General features: G+C 39.3%; 1 long non-coding RNA gene across 1 annotated transcript in view; it reads right to left on the bottom strand.

Moving 5' to 3' along the window:
* Positions 1-16,741, bottom strand: part of LOC108497730 — a 28,655-nt gene extending 11,914 nt beyond the window's left edge. The window contains exons 1-3 of the long non-coding RNA XR_001874947.1: positions 16,062-16,741; positions 11,437-11,577; positions 1,842-1,933 (exon numbers count right to left, since the gene is read on the bottom strand). This is a non-coding gene — a long non-coding RNA (uncharacterized LOC108497730). The remainder of the gene's footprint in view (positions 1-1,841; positions 1,934-11,436; positions 11,578-16,061) is intronic.
* Positions 16,742-17,056: the final 315 nt, after the last annotated feature.

The following is a 17,056-nucleotide window of genomic DNA, read 5'->3' as shown; positions in this document are numbered from 1 at the left end:
AACACCCCTTGCCCTACAAACGAGGAACTCAAGCATTTATAATATTATTATTTGTATAGAACATGAATAGCTTAAAATTGGGTTAAAAAAGCCTGGCTTTTAGCGCTTAATGGAAGATGGAAAATAACGCAGTCAACAAAGAAACATTATACTGCACAAGAGAAATGTTCTAATCTATTCTTAACTCACTTTTATCAATAATCCCCATAGCTGGCTTCTGGCCATCCCAGATGAATAATTTAGAGCCAGGAAAAAATAGCGATTTGGGCAGACATTGTCTACATCTGTAATTCATCTGCCTTGCTGTATTAAGTCATTCACCTGTTAAAATCCAATTTACCAGTATATAGATGAATATACTTAAAGGTTACACAGCTAAAAATAACACTGCCTCCAGGATTTTCTATACTGTGGAATACATAAATTATCCTTGTCAGTATGCTGCTATATAAAGGCATTGGCTTGTATTTCTAGAAGCAGACATTTCAAAGTTCAGTCAGGGGTTGCATTTTGCTAGAACAGCTTTGCAGCATATATAAAAATGTTTGGTTTGTTTTTAAGGATACTTTATTATAGCCATTCTTTGGCAAAGAAAGCTATCAGGCTCACCACAGGGGATAGTAACACATGCCTAAAACTAATAAAATCATGAGGTTTTTGGTTTCCCTTAATTTAACTTAATCTAACTTAAATATCTTAGATATTCTCTTTCTGCAAAGTCACATGCTTTTTCTTCTTTGAGAAGCCTGATGAGGCAGCTTCAGCTCTTCCTTCCTTCCCACAGTTGCTGACCCCCAGCTGGAGCCTGGGCCTGCTCTCCCCATCGGTCCTTCCCCCCAAAAACCCTCCCATCGCTTGTGACACAAGGGAGCCACTGGGATAGTCAGCCAGCATCTGAATTTCCTCTCCTTACTCTCTTGAGCTAGAAGGAACGTGGCTTTATTCCATCTTGAGCATCATGAATAAAACCATTTGCAAGGCTGTGCATGTGCATCACAGCCTCTGCGTTGCTGTTGCTACAGCCCTGATGGGGCCTAATGCAATATTTATTGTCTGTCATTATGCACAAGATGGAAAAAACGCTCTTTGAGTCTTGGGAGCCTGAGATGACTTTCACAAGCCTTAAAGGGGCAGAGGTTTCCATCTCTAATAGGGATCTGGAAATCACTAACTCTACAGCTCACATCTCCAGTGGCCAGGCCATCACCCTCTGGTGCCACTCAGCAAGACCTTACTAGAAATGAGTGAAGTTGTCTACATACAGCCACTGTCTTGCACTTTCCTTCTCCTAATGACAATGCAGCAGAAAAGCCAGTGACACTGAACACAAAACATGCAGATAGTAAGCTTTTGTCCCTGAAAAAAGTCATCCGAGGGTCAAAAAAACAATGGAAAATCACAGTTTTAGAGTCAACGCTATGCCAAGTATTGTCAGAAACAGAGAGGGTTTCTGCTCCAACCAAGCAGATGGAAATTATTCTATTGTTCAGAGATAAAGCAGGGCTCCCACCTGGGAGCTGACCACACAATTACACTTCTCTGCCTGAGCCGAGCCTTTCAACCACCCTCCATGGGGGTGGTTGGTTCAGGAAGAAGGTTTGATACTGCAGCTATTTTTACTTTTTCTCCTTATTTCTCTTGTCCCAAGATGCAAATGCAAGGGCGACTCGTTCCATGAAAAAACAAGAGACTTCCTTTGATAAACAGGATATTGGGTTTTCTATGGAGTCACACACACACTCACAAACCTGTTCTCTTTATGGCTGAGTAAACATCCTCACCTCCCCACAGATCCTTTTACACACTGTACACATTATGCATCTTCCTCTTGCTGTACTCACCCCTGGGCTTCAGCGGGAGCAGCTGGCGTGTCGCTCAGCGTGCCCATGGAGTTACCAGAGTACATTAATCACTCATTATCTTGTTTGCAGTGCTGAGACAGAAAAGCACAAAGATGAACACATCAATCCTTTCACAAACATTACAAAGAAACACTCAAGTATTCCTTTCAGCAGAACAAATACTGAGAAGTGAGCTGAGAAAACACAAGGTCAGCTGGCACCCTGGTCTATAGCATTACTTATATTTACTTTCTCCTGTCTTATCTAACTTGAATAACTTGCATTCAGGATATAAGCATACATTTATGTTTATCTTTCCAAATATAGTACTCCATGATGGAGTACTCCATTTCACTCATCACTGGAGTGAAATTCCACTCAAGTTGATGGTATCCAGCCATGTTCCAACATGTGGGCTGGACTATCTTTTGTTTTGACTCTTTAGATGACATCCTCAAGCGGTGGCACAGCTGCACTGAAGATCAGCACTGCCCACGCTGCCCTTCAGACACAGGGTGTGGGCACTCCAGCCTCTGCCTCCAGCAGGAGACTTGGAATACCAACCTCCTGATGTTTCTGAGCAAGCACACAAGGAGCAGTGTCCACCTTTCCCTGCTCTTGTGGGTCCATACCCCTCGCCCAGTTTTCTATTCCATAGCTCCATTTCTCCCTGTCTCCCTAGATTCATGTGGGTTTTCAGGTGCTCATGTGCCCCTTTTCCCCTCCTTTGCCCCCAAGGACCACGTAATTCTGCAGGACAAGCCTTAGCTGCCTTTTTCCAGAGCAATCTGACTGCAGCACATCAGCAGAAGCGCAGATGTGAGATATTAAGTTTGAATCAAAGACCAGGTTTATACATTGCAGTGAGGGCACTGCCCCTTGAGACAGGAGGCTCCCCCAGCAGGTATGTGAGCTCACACCTACAAAGACTTGGCTCTAAGTGAGTAAAAGTGCAAAATATTCCCTTTTAAATCAAAACACGTAACAGTTTACCAGATCAAAGGAACCTAGTCTGGCTTAGGGTTCCAGATAGGAAAACACCACTTCGGTTTCATATGTTTAAAGCCTTTAAACCCAAAGCAGTAGCAGCCTACAAGTTGCAGTTGACTTTTGACGTGGGATCATTTGACTCTGAAGCTTGAATGGTAAAGAAGCAGCAAAGTTATGGACCTGAAACTTTTAGGCTTTGCACTTAATGTAAAATTAAGTAAGATTGATATCTTTGTTACAGCAGCTTCTTTTTAGAAGTTGTTTTGACAGATGCTCAGTGGCAGTTTCAGAGATTTAAGTGCAAACCATCATATCACTGTTCCTGGAATACAAATAGTCCTTTTTTACCAGCAACCTGGAAATGAAGTAATGAAACAAAGAACACTGAGGTGTTTGATGGCTCTTCTAGCCATTACACTTGTGATTCAGCTCTTAAATTCAGGGTAGCAATTTTCTTCTAAGATAAAAGAGAGATGTGATATATGTAATAAATGACAGGCTATCTTTAAACATTTATCATCTTAATAATAAAAAGACAAGGAGAGAGACAGGAAATCAATACAATAATTTTAGAAAGAACATCAAGAACAATGATCTGAGGGAGAAGAATAAGAGGAAACTGAGAAAATAAAGCACGCTAGAGTAATTTTAGACAGAAAGGCAACAATAACATTCTTCTAAACTAGCAGGGGAGCTACAGTGAGGGCGATCTGCGTAGCTATAGGTTATAAATAGTATGGAAGAACAGAGGACAAGAAATATGAGAACTTGTGAAGTTGAGGGGGCGAAAAGGAATCACACTTTACAGTCCCATAAAGCTCTTCGTGCAGTAACTAATACTCATGTGAGTGGGACGCTACTGTTCTCCTCATCAGTGCTTACAAGTGTCCCTCTCACTGCATGTCAGAGCTAGAAAGACCAGGGCTGAAGAAAAACCTAAGATCAGGGTTACTGGCACAGAGTCACAGGGAAAGATCAGAACACTTGTGATTGAGCATTTCTTTCCACAACTCCTGGTGCTGTGATGTTGGTAGAAATGACTGATGAGCTCCATGACCAGCTCGTCTGAGAAGAACCAGCCCAGAGTCTAATAAATAAGCTGTTCCTCTTTTTAGAAATAGAGTCATTTCATAGGGATTACTTTTTCTCTTCTTGATAATATTTTACCTGACTATAAAAGCTTTCTTCTGACTGCACAAATTTCTCCCCCTCCATTTTCATTTGCTTTAATCAAGCATCAAGGTACAATAGTTGCAGACATTTACTATTACTCTGCAATGCACAAGAAGTAACAAACAAGATAACATGAGAAAGAAGAGATACAGGAGGAGCACTGGTAGCCAAAATAAGGACCACACTGTAATACTTGTTGTGACTTGAGAATTCTTAATTATTCCACGAGAATATGAAACTCAGGCAACCCCACCTCCCAACACATTTAATGACTTGTCCAAGTCAGCACCTGGATATTTTACTGAAATCCCTTATTTAGCTTATGAAAATCTATTTATAGTAGACACTGTAACCATTCAGTTTTCAGACCTTTCATGGATATTTCATTACCTTCTCTGTTTTCCAAAATGACTCATTCTTCCTTCAGAGTAGTTTTTGAAGATGACAATATGCAGAGATAATGCAATATTTTCCTTCCTCCAGACATTTTCTCATTAAATTTCTTATTCTGTTTTAGAGGACATTATAAACACATATAATGACATTTCTATTGTTCTTTTAAGCAGCAGAATTTCTGTTCAGTTACCAGTTCTAGTGAGTTCTTTCTCACTGAAATTAGTAGAATGATACAGATATACATACAATTAAGATTTGGCCCAATTACATAAATAAGTTAATGCCTGCAGCAAGAAATTGTTTCTTTCTTTTTAAACAGCTGGAGGAACAACAGGTCATTTAATTTTATAAAAAAGTTTAAGGATAGTATAAACAGGAGGAGCACTGAAAAATCATCACATACGTAATTTAAATGGGTAGGCAGAATTCTTTTAGATCCACCAGCAACTCTTTAAAATTCTTGTGAATCACTAGGCAGTTTTATCCCAGAAGCACTGGTGGACAGCACCTTTTAGACCATCATGGTCTAAATCTGAGAGTTTGGTAAACATTGGTTTGAAATACTTTAATAAAGCAAAGTTGATACATTGTGGTAATTCCCCATATATTAGACATGAGGAGAGAGAGGAGCTAAAGGTTTGCACTCTGGCCTTCTGTCACCCCTGAGTGTGGGATCCCCAGGAAGCCCTTGGGGTGGGAGAATTTGATTTACCTGGCACCACTGCAGCTCCCCAGATGACATAAGGGCCTCTTTTGTATCTTAATTAAGTGCTGCAAAATTAGCATCTCTACCTGAGCTCTAATGAACAGAATAAGCAGAAAGGAGGCTCTATAAACAGCCTCTTTTGAGGGGGAGGAACTTTTGCCCAACTTCATACTTATAAATAAAAAAATTCTATGTTTAGACTTGCTGCCAAACTTTCTTTTAAGTTTGGTGAAGAGAAATGGACATTTCAAAGTTGTTTACTCAGCTTTAAATGGAAAGATGTTTAAAACAGCAAGCAAACAACACTCCAGATAAACTTATTTCTCTGCACTCAGTTTGTGCTCAGTAACTACACCTATATATCTGAAGTGGGTGAGATAAATCCCACCTTTTTATTTTTTATTGGAGGTAGTTGTCTGGAGGTAAAGGGCAAGACCCAACTTTCAGTTTTGCCACTATTGATGCCTCAGAGCTTTATTTTGGATTTTTTAACTTCTATAGATTTTAGAAGTAGTTGTGTAGTAAATGTAGATTTTAATGTAGCTGTAATATATCCCTTACCCTTTATCAATCCCTCTAAATTCCTCTAGTGTGTTTAGCCTTCTTTTCAAGGTAGAATTGTAGAAAAACACCTGTTTAAGAACATCTCACTCTAGGCCTGGACCAGGAGATATCGCGCAGACAGAGTAACCTTCAAGCCCAGAACTCTGGAGAAGCTCCAAGGACTGTACCTGCTTTGAAGAAGATGATGAGGAAGAAGGGGTCCCAAACGCCCCCAGACCCAATTCCTGAAGGGGTGTGGAAGGGGGCAGAACAGGGCAGAACTGGGGATGGACAGATCTGGGATTGGATGGACCTTATTATGACATCCCAGAGCCACTACCTGGGCAGGCATGCAGGGTGTGTATTCCTCTGGCCTCACTAAAGGACCTGCTCTCTTTATCTTATCTTATACACTAAATTGGCCCAGAGTCTTTTTCTCTGAGGTCTTTTTAGGCAACACTACCCACAACTGGCATTCATTTATATGCCAAAAAAGAACAGTGGCCTCCTTCCCAGCTGTCCAGGAGGCATTCAGGAAAACTCATAAATCTGTCCCCACTGTGACCACCCAGACAGCACAGACCTGCAGGATGCTCGACACAGGGTCACTGCCAGATCATAATTTGCAGTGTTGATTAAAGAGTGCTCTTGGCTATTTTTAAATTCTAGAAAACAGGCTTAACAAGGAAAGATAATTAAACTATTCTTTATTTGGAAACATACTTGCTGACAATGGATTTGGCTTCTTTTGCCTTTGCTCTTTTCTGACTCTAGTTATTCAATATTTTATCCTCATCTTAAAACTAGAAGACCAGGACCAGATGTGCTCGATACACACGTGATTTCTATGACTGATCTCCTTAAATACACTGAAAAATTCTTGTCTTAGTTCTCCTGTGCATCTCCTCCTCCCTCTGCTCTCCTCCAAGCAAGAAACAAAAATATCTCAACCAACTGAAAGGTCTATTTGACCTCATCATACAGTTAGGTTAGAAACAGTGTTCTGTCTGAGAAAATACTTTGTAATACAACCCTTTCTGCTGTGCTACAGGATTAACTTTCACAATAGTTTCATGTAAATAATATGAAATCTGAAACCTATAGAGGAGGGTTTTTTTCCGACTTTCTTTATCATCAGCTGGTATGTTGTGTGACCAAGACAAATGAAAAACTGCATTTTGCACAAACCCATGACACGTTAGTTTCAGTGAAAAGGAAACAGTCCCTGTTTTGTCCCCCAGAAATAATTTTTTAGTTATTAATCGTCAATAGAACCCACGGCATTCATTTCTGAAGTCATAAATTCCAAAGTGCTAAAACTATTGTAAGTCAGCAGAACTGACAGTCTCAGCAGCCCTGTCTTAAAAGAACCACTGACCAAAAATCTCCAATAAACAAGCTAATTGATAAATATCCTACAATGTAGAAGATACGTTTAGCAAAGAGATCATCACTAATCCTTCAGACTTAGTTAGGAGATTATATTGACAAATTATTGGTCATTTAACATCTATCAGTTTTAAACTTGAAAATTCAAGATTCCAGGATGTCCCACCACTGTATGTATTTTATATTTGAAAAATATTCAGGTGAATTTAACAGGTAAATTTAAAACAATTCTTATTTTCCCTTCATGGATCACAAAAGACTGTTCTGCACAGGAAGAAGAAAGTTGACTTTTTTTCAGATTTTCTGCACAAAGGATTTAGTGCAAAGCATAGGAACACAAGTTACTAGCTGAACATGAATAAAAAGGCCAAAATCAGCCTCTTGAGGGAAAGGCTTCCTTGTTTACTATAAAAAGCCAAACAAGAAACAAAAGAAAGAAACATTGAGAGAAACAGTGAGCACTTCCTGCATAGATTTCTACAAGTTAAGACCAAAAGACCATCTGTGGCCTGGGGACAGGCTGAATTTGGAGATAGGAGAAAACTACCTGACTCGTAGAACAGTGAGATCCTAAAAGAACTTCTCAGAAGGAGAGGGTTAGGACAAAGAGAAACTCCTAAAAAATTCCCAGGTGGAATTAGATTGGTTTAAGCTGGTTTTACCTTTACAAGTATGTCTGTTCAACTGAGACTATCAGAAAAAATGTTGGTAGCAAGACTGAAAACACAGAAGTTTTCAAAGTCATGGAGATTTAGTCTCCTAAGGAGCAAAAGAGAATAGAGTCCTACACTCATGGACCAGCAGTACAGTGATGAGACCCAGCTTTCCCTACTAATTATTCTTATTGAAGCTAAACTTGCATTGGATACACTGGGACACTAGTTAGGGAAAATATAGTGGAAGCTGGTCCACAGGGATCACACTGGTTATTAACAGCATGCTAATATTTATTTTCATCTTCTACTGAGGTTAATCTGAATTTTTACAGTGGTTTCCAAAGAGACAAGTGGATCTCTTAGAGAAGGCCAGAGGCTGAAAACTAACTTATTCACTACTTCATCTTGTCCTTAAGTAGCACCTCTGTGTCTGTGCTCAGCTATTCCAACCTGCATGTTCAAGTTGAAACAGCTTAGTTTGGATGAATGCCTGTGACAAATATACAAAATCAACCTTTGTTTACTGTTCTAGCATTGGTTTTAATTGCTGCCAGTATCTTTACCCCATGTCAATAAAAGGCTTTAGATTTCTTGATGGTGGAAAATCATGATCCCCTGCATGGAAATGCTATTAAGTACCCCCTGACACACTGAAAACCCCCTATAAATATTGACATTTGTGTGTTAGGTGAGATACCACTGAAGCAGTCATTTACTATTTGTAAAAAAGCTCTGCATTGAAGAGGTCTGTGCTTGAATATCTTGCTGTTTCATGGACTTAACTGTACAGTTAAACAAAACAACCCTAAGAGCTGATTTCCCAAGTAATCCAGTATTTCCCTACAGTTCGTTTAACATTCATCAAGTACATAGAGCAAAATCATACTTAAGAGACAGTAAAAAGAACATAACAGGAAAAGTCTTCACAAAGTCCTAAAAAAAACGACTGCAAATGCTGCAAAGAGGCAAGCAGAGAGGGAGAAGGCACAAAAGCTGTTGACTTGCAGGTACTGAGCATCTGAAATACTGCAGTTACTATCACTTGCACCAATCCATTCTCACAGTGTTTACTGTGTTTTAATAGTTACTCAAATATTGGCAGCACAATCCCTCATCTCAGTGGTCTCATCTAGAAATCTTAAATGTTCCATTTCCTTACTGAATAGGACCAATTACTAGTTTTATAGTATTTTCACCTGTAAAAATCTCCTGAAAAACAAAGTTAAAAAATATTCTACAGTAATATAGCATTGTTCTCTCTAGTCTACAAATTGAAAGGAATGAGAGACTATTACATGTTAGAAAAGCAGAGACTGGAAGCATAGTGGGGACAAGAAAGTTCTCCAAAGCTGGGGATAGATCAACAAACCAAAGCTTTTCAAGAGGATCTCATTCCCAAAAGGGTGAAAAAAAAGTTAAACTTAAAAGTTTCATTTCAGCCTTCTAAGTTTGGGCACAGCATCTGAGGCAATCTGAGTGCAATCTCTGCAGATGCAAAGTTCATAGACGTGACTGTCTGCAGAAGTGTACTAAAGGGTCAGTTATATTTGCTTTTGCACACAAATGGAAATGCTTCCCAGATGTATTTACTGGACTCTTTGACAATGTTATGGAATAGATTTGGTCGGTCAGAAGATCATTCAGTGTGGTCCAGGGTATCACACGCTTTCCTCAGAGCCATTGCAAAATGGATATTTCTGGATGACATATCTGAAGACACAGAAAATGTCTTCAAAGAAGAATTGAATTCAAATTCAATCACTTCTTGGTGATCCTGTCCTTACCATGGCTCTGATTGCTTCTCTCTCCTGTCAGAGAGGTATTGAAGATAAAGCCATGTCCAGTCACAGAGCGTGGTTTATTATTTCAGCTGTTGTTCAGACAAAAGGAAGGATACTGCCACTACCCTTCTAGCTAAGGAAGACCTGGTTAAACATCTAGATGCACCCACTGAACTTCACATCTTTTGATACTTGCACAGAACAGTAAAAAACTGCAGCACTTGGGTCACTCAAAGGTATTTAGTTGCAGAAGATAATACTGTGGACAAGGAATTGCACACCTGGAAAACCGCTGTCTTATCAGGTTTTGCTTTTGTTGTTTTACAGAAGATACAGTCTGATAGGAATTTCCACATTTAGAGATATGATATTTGATCGAAATGGTATTGACACAGCTTATCTGGCAATTTGGCTCAAAGTTTCAAATTATAATAAGGAGGATCAATTTTTTCTCTCTGTTGCAATGGACTTCAACAGGAATAGAGTTGTAACAGGACAGGATTTGTGTTACTTGCAGTAAATCATGGCTAAGTGTCACTTCTCTTAAGCAGGTTTCATTTCAAGTAAGTAATTAAAAAAAACCCAAACAATCCTCACAGTTATGCATTACAGCATTCAGTAAACATATTACTTCCACCCTATTGACTGATAACACCAACCAAACCCAAGGAATTTCTGGACAAAAATTTTCCTTCATCTGACCTGTAAGGAGGTTTTGCATATAGTTCCTTTCCTCTGCTTGAATCTGAGAGCAGCTCAGTCATCAAGGTGTGTCTTGAAGTAGGTTCAGCTACTCATGTCAAAGTATTTTAACAATCTGCCTTTAATTTATTGTTGGAAGAAGCCAGACTGTTGAATCTTAAGCCTTTTGCACATTGTGGAAACTCATAAAGCCTTGAGAGCTTTGTCTGCAGACCCCACAATAAGTATGACTCATGAAATGCTTTTCTTTTCTCACTATGCAATAAAGAAAAATATTATTTATAGCATCATACAAACTATTAAGAAACTGCTTTTCTTTGAAGTTTAGACATAGCGAGGGAATAATACTTTGGATAAATGGCAGTATTTACAGTTTCTTTGAACTGGGGCCACACATCATATCTTGGCCAAATATGTGGTTATGATGAAGGATTCCAAAATTTCCCAAAATACTTCTGACATTCACAAGTTCACTGAGGTCTAATATCTGGTTGTTTTTGGCTCAGAAGTGACTTAAGCACCAAAGTAATTTTAAGCAAATGAACAGTAGAGCAGTTTCTTTGCCTTAGGGCTCTCACTCCGTGCCTCACATTGGATCTCCACATATATCTTCAAAAAGGTCCTACAGCTCTCAAAAAACGCTCTCAGTAGGATTTCTCAAAACCTTTCAGCACAGGCTTATCTGCTCCCACTATAGTTTGTAGCCAGAGCGTGGTAAAACCCACTCCAGCAGAGAGCTGTAACAAGTCGTACATCGCATGACTGTTGCAGCTCTTATCAGCTGTGCTCCAAGAACTTAAATCACGCAAGAAATAGCTCATCAGTGTTCATTCTGGCCCAGACTAAAGAGATAAAAATAAGATGACATTTGAGGCACAATCAGATGTAACAAGATGTCCTAGAATGGCACCAGCTTTACGGCAGACGTTTCGCACAGAGAGAAACTGCTCTTTTTCTGAAGCTGATTACAAGGAAGACTGGGAAGCATCATCTCAGCAAAAAATAAGAGGGAATTAGTTGTTTTGCATGTATCAGTCAGAGGAGAAATGTATGTACAGTTCCAAATAATGTGGCACCTTTTAACTTGCGCAGCCCAAAATGGGAGTGTTTAAAGCTGGATTCAGATACATTAGTTTCAAGCCTACTTTATTTAGGTTAAAGTCTCTTTCTCACGCCTGCATCTAAGTAACATTTTAAAGTCTAGTAACAGCTATGTGAGACTCAAATAGGACAAAATACTCAGTGCAAAAAACCCCTACCTGTGTGAAATGGAACATGGTAAAGGTCTATTCAGGAGCAAACACCAGAAAATGGATGACAGATGCCCTCTCTTCAGGACTTTCTTCATCTCCCAGCCTCTTGTAGTCAGTATAAGAAAAGAGTCTTCAACAGTAGCCCTGCTATGGAAATAACACTAGTTCTACTCATGGTGCAAAACATATTCTCCTGAAGCTGTTCATTCTGCAGCACAACTTGAAAAAGAGCAGTAAAAGAGAGCTTAGATGAAAGATTTAAAAATATGCTTGATTTCGATTTTGTCTTCCCTGCCTTCCTGGAACAGTGTAAATCCATGCAATATTCACAGACCCTGACAACAGGTGACCTTTCCTCTTATAAACAGAATATTGCCCTAAGATTTTGTGTTTCCTCTGTTTTCATTCAGAACAATGATATAGGAATCAAACGGAATAAAAAGCAGTTGCTGAAGCACATACTGAAACATGACCTGGGCTGAAGGAACAACTGTCGCACTTTTTGCACAATTCAGGAGGGCATTTGGGTTCCTGCTGTCACCAGAAGTTGTATTTTAATCACTACAGAACATGATATGCCCGAGACAACGATGCAAGAGCCACACAACGGCCAGTAATTTTCCTCAGGTCATGTCAGGCAAAAAGTACCATAGTTTCTTTTCTCTCTATCTGATTTTATGCCAACATGTACTCAGAAAGCTGTCGTCTGGCCTTTCTGTCCCTGTGATGTATTGCATCAATCTCTCAGTTCCCACAAGTTCATATTTAAAGAGCTTCTGTTCATTTATGTCTGCCTCGTAAAAGATCTCTTGTGTTGTTTTTCTCCCCACCCCCTTCAAGATTAATAAACATTCTGCTAAGAAAAGGCTTTAGCATCAATCAGATTTCATAACTGATTAGACAAGAGGTACTCTGGCTGCATTTGAAATGGGCCTCTTTTGACTGTTTTTGCTTCTAAAATTAGCTCAGCTATTTCCCGAGAGAAGTCTCTGGATAGAAGCAGACACCACCACAAGGCAGTACACTGGAGCTGTGTCAGAAAGCACACTGAAAAGCTGATCAGAGTGTCCAAGAAAACTGGGAAACTGCTCTCCTCCGTGCCAGCAGCAGGGCCACAGAAGGCTCATGCTGCAAAACACACTCTGGGGGTCTCTGGTCGAAAGAATCTATGTCTGGTGCAACAAGAGAAAGCCCATATCTGATGCCAAGGACAAAACACCACTCATCAGCTTCACCCCCTGCAGAATCAGAGCTGCTGTTATTATTTATGCCAGGACTTGTTCTCCTGTGGTTTGTTGCTGAGCAGCCACAACACCACCTCTATCAACAGCAAGATCCACATTTCCCGGAGATGCCCTGGGTGCAATACTGCAGCCACCTGCAAGGCAAAGGCAGCAATCCATAAAAAGGTTTTCTGCCCTCGTGCATAAAAAGATGCTCTACACATTTCCTTTCGGGAGCTGTTGAATTCAGCCAATTTACTCAGTTCTGTGAAATTCAGTAGAGTAAGTTCTGGACTAAGGGGTAAAAGTTCCAATATCCCCATTGAATGCAATGCATCTATGCCAGAATCTGTGCAGGCCCTATTCATACAGGCCTACATCCTTCTGACAGTAGGAAAAAGATAAAAATAGGTTACAGTTACTTTTTCAAGACATACAGGTCTTCTCTCTTTGCTCAGGTTTACTTTCTCCCAGCTGCCAGCCCCTACTATGAAACAGGAAACAAACACTGCCATCAGGTCATAGCGTGGTGAGTCGCGTGCAAGGGATTTTACCATTCCCTTTTAAAACTGAAGGAACTGGAAAACTGTGCCCTGTTATGGACAGCTCTGGAAGGGTGGGCTGAGGATGGATATTTAGATTAGATGCAGTTTCTAACAACAACACATTTGAAGAACAAGAACGAGACACTGACTGCTCCTGATGTTCTGCTCTAGCAGTACTTAAAAAAAGTAATCTAGTTGTAACAGAATGGGAGGCATATCTAACATAAGTATATAGTTTCTTTATCTAACATGTACTGTATAAATAGAAAAGATCCTTAGTAAGTGAGTGAAGCCAGCACTAAAAAAATAAATAAATAAAAAAATCAAACACAGCCTACGTTTTTAGGGAACTAATATTATAAATCCTGAGCAGTCCTTTGTAGTAGGATAACTTGGTAATACTGTGAGTAGCACCTTCAGGTTTTTAGGCAAGGTTTGGGATGAAAGAAAGAGGCAGGACTTCTCTTGTTCTTCTGTTTGTTTCTTCTTTCTGACACCCTAGTGAAAATATTTGAATTTTAACTTCCAGGATTTTTTTTTTAAAGATCAAAGCTAAGATTAGAAAAAGAGAAGGGAGCATCTCTCTGCAGCTGTCATTGTCTTTATGCACCTGAAGTTTAATTTACACAAACTAATGCTGACATGCAAGCACATGTAACAGTCAAAACTGGTTTTAAAGAAAAGAATTTAAAGAAAGCATAACTCACACCTACATATACAAGAGGAATATTCCCACTCCCACATTTCATGTATTAAATAGGAATATGCAATACTAATATTCATACCAGAACTGCTTCTGCTCTTCTTCTGTCTGAATGTGTTGACCCAAAATGGCAATGGGAGGAAACTAAAACCAATAACAAATGCTAAAATTTTGCTTTAAAGGGCTTCATTAGATTTTATTCCCACAATTATATAAACACATGGGAACTAGTGCTGCTGCAGACTGATTTCGTGTCACCTAGTTCAGAGGAGACAAACTCTAGTGCCATCTGAGATTCTTGCACTCTATTGTTAACTTTTTCTGCTTTAGATTCTGTCTTTTTTACTGTATCCATTAGGCCTTAACTAGAGCCTTTCAGAGGCTCCACTGCACTCTCAGCTCCAGCCTAAGGGTTACTTTTGAATGTACCTATTCAAATTAAACTTTAAAAAATACTCTTTTCCTGTCTTTTCAGAAAGGGGCTAACTGATATTTCCAAATCAAAACATTGCATAGGTCTATGACTCAGATAATTTTATTCCTGCTGAAATGAAATAAAAATCAGAAGTTATCATGACAGGTTTTTGGCAGATACAGTAAGGATTGACATTATTCTGTTCAAAAGAGCTATGAAATAATAAAAGATCATGTTTGGTGGACATACAGGGGTTCAAAAGCAGTGACTGACAAGCAAGAATGTTTTACTGGTTTACTGTGACAGTAGATAACTTATTCAGCCAGGAAACTACACATAATTCTTTTCTTTTTCTATTATTATTATTTTCTTTCTCTTTCTTTTTTATGACAGAAAAACCTTCCATAAGTGATAACATACCAAAATCACATCATTATTCATGCAGGATTTTAAATGCAAATTGCAGTTTAATGAGCAAAAAAATTATTTCATCAAAATGCCCACCAAGGTAACTTCAGGCCAGCTTCTATCTATGTAAAGACACCACCATGATTACTTAAGAACATAAAATGCAACATGTCTGCTTGTGAAGTTGATATATAATCCACCAAACAAAAATAAAATAAAAAAATCCAGAGAAAACTTCATTAAAAAGCCCAAAGAAAACCAGAACATCTCGAGGCAAAAAGGGGTGCTGCTACAGGTTTTTTTTCAGTCCTGTTAAGAATTTAGACTTTTTTAACTATAGGCATGACTGCTTTCTTTAAAAATCAGTAGGTGCCAAGGACTTGAAGAGAGAGAGATGCGAACAAAATGGATCATAAAACAATTGATGCAACTGAACATAAGCACAAACTTCCTTAATTAATGAATTTCCAAAATATGATATAAAGTGATTTCAGTTAATTGAGTTAATATTAACCTCTAGGAGCTTGTGATTAAATTTATGTACACTCCTGATCAGTGAATGTAAGACTTCTCTACACCAGAAGGACTATTGCCAGCAACTTGCTTATTATGATTTGCTTGACTTGTATTACAAAGCTATTTTTAACACTGTATGCATCAAGCCAAATCATGCTAGACTGTGTAAATTACAAGGCAATTATAAACACCATTCAGCCTCATCTAGCCTAGAACAGGCAAATCTAACACGCTACAGCAGTGCTTTATGGTGACTGGGTGTGAAAATATCAAGCCAAGAAGGCAGCAAAAACTGAACAGCAGTTGAGGGCAGTCCCTACTTTACCCCCAACCAGTCATATGTGGACATGCTGTGATTCTCCTCACTGCTGCTAATACAAAGATACTGTTCCAAAAGTGGCATGTCATGTAAAATACACATTGCCAAAGAAGATTTTCACAGAAACGCTTGGCATCCGACTCCATTAAAGAATCAGAGAATTTAGGTCTGTATCTTTTAGTCAGATGGTCTCTAAACTCCAGGGAAGTGTGTTCACTACTACAACACTGAGAGGGAACTTAGTGTCCAAAACAGCCAGGAAGATGGGAACTCCTACGACTGCTCTGTAGCAAACACTCAATGTAATCAATGCCACTGCAAATCCTCCCCCTGTGCCCTCTGCCAGCACAGGACACTGAGCTCTGGAGGACAAAGGGTGATGTCGTGGGCAGAGTCCAGTGCACACCTGATAAACACATTCCCACAATTTCCTTTCCAAAGAACGGGATTAACGCTTTTCTTTTAAAGATGTGCAGAGGAAAAGAGCAGTGATAGTGCTTACCTGCTCCATAACCTTCTCATGGTTAAGGCATTCCCCAAGGAGGAAAGCAAAAATCCTCTCCTCTTTCCACAGCAAGACCACTGGGTGCAACATAACAGTAGGGGCAGATGTACCTTAATCTGGATAAAGGCAGAAAATAAGAACACAATAAAAAATGCAGAAACACTGTTCCCTCTCTGAGTAGCAAAGGGCTTTCTACATCAGTTTCTGCTGGCTCCAGTTTCTGCATTTTCACTCCAATTAACCATAATAAATTACAGTTATACTGCAGTCAACTTAGACTATGCAGATACAGCCTGGAAACATAAACAGCAAACAGCTGATCCCATGCTATCAGCTGTGTTTTTTCCAGAGTTTAGGACAAAATATTCACTGAAGTCAGGGTATTCTGAAGGCACTTGTAAAGCAGAAGTGGCTCCACTGCAGGAGGATATCCAGACTTGGTGCTCCCCCTGCCTGGCTTAGGCGGAAAGTGTCTCATCTGCAGCAAGCTCATCCTCCCAAGTGCCTGATGTGCATTATCTTTGCAAAATAAAATATCCCAGCTGACCAGTTCCTCTACCATCAATGTCACAAGCCTTTCTGAACGTGGCAGACATCATTAAGGCTGTGATGTGATCTAAAAGATAAAAAGAATCAGTCAATAAATCTAGCTGGCATCCATCAACAGTAATTGTAGCTCCCAAAGAAAAGCATGTCTCATCTTGACTTGGGCTTACACATCGTATCCTTGAGACACAAAAACAGTTGGATTATTTGGTAAATCCTGAGGTAGTTTTAACAGCAAAGCAAAGCATGTTAGTGTTTATGTTTTATTAACTCTGTATGTGCTACTCATGCACTGGTGCATCACACAGAAAAAAGTAAAACTATGCCTTAATGCTTTATCCTGTAAGAAATAAAAATACAAAAGCACAGATTAGGACTAGATTAATTAATTAGTACCTCATGCAAAGCCAACTACTTTAATATTTTGTAATTTCGAAGTGGTCTTT

Source organism: Lepidothrix coronata, unplaced genomic scaffold (assembly GCF_001604755.1).
Source record: "Lepidothrix coronata isolate B3197 unplaced genomic scaffold, Lepidothrix_coronata-1.0 Scaffold52, whole genome shotgun sequence".
Classification (NCBI taxonomy): domain Eukaryota; kingdom Metazoa; phylum Chordata; class Aves; order Passeriformes; family Pipridae; genus Lepidothrix; species Lepidothrix coronata.
The sequence above is the reverse complement of the archived record's forward strand: the minus strand, read 5'-3'. Positions and strand labels throughout refer to the sequence as shown.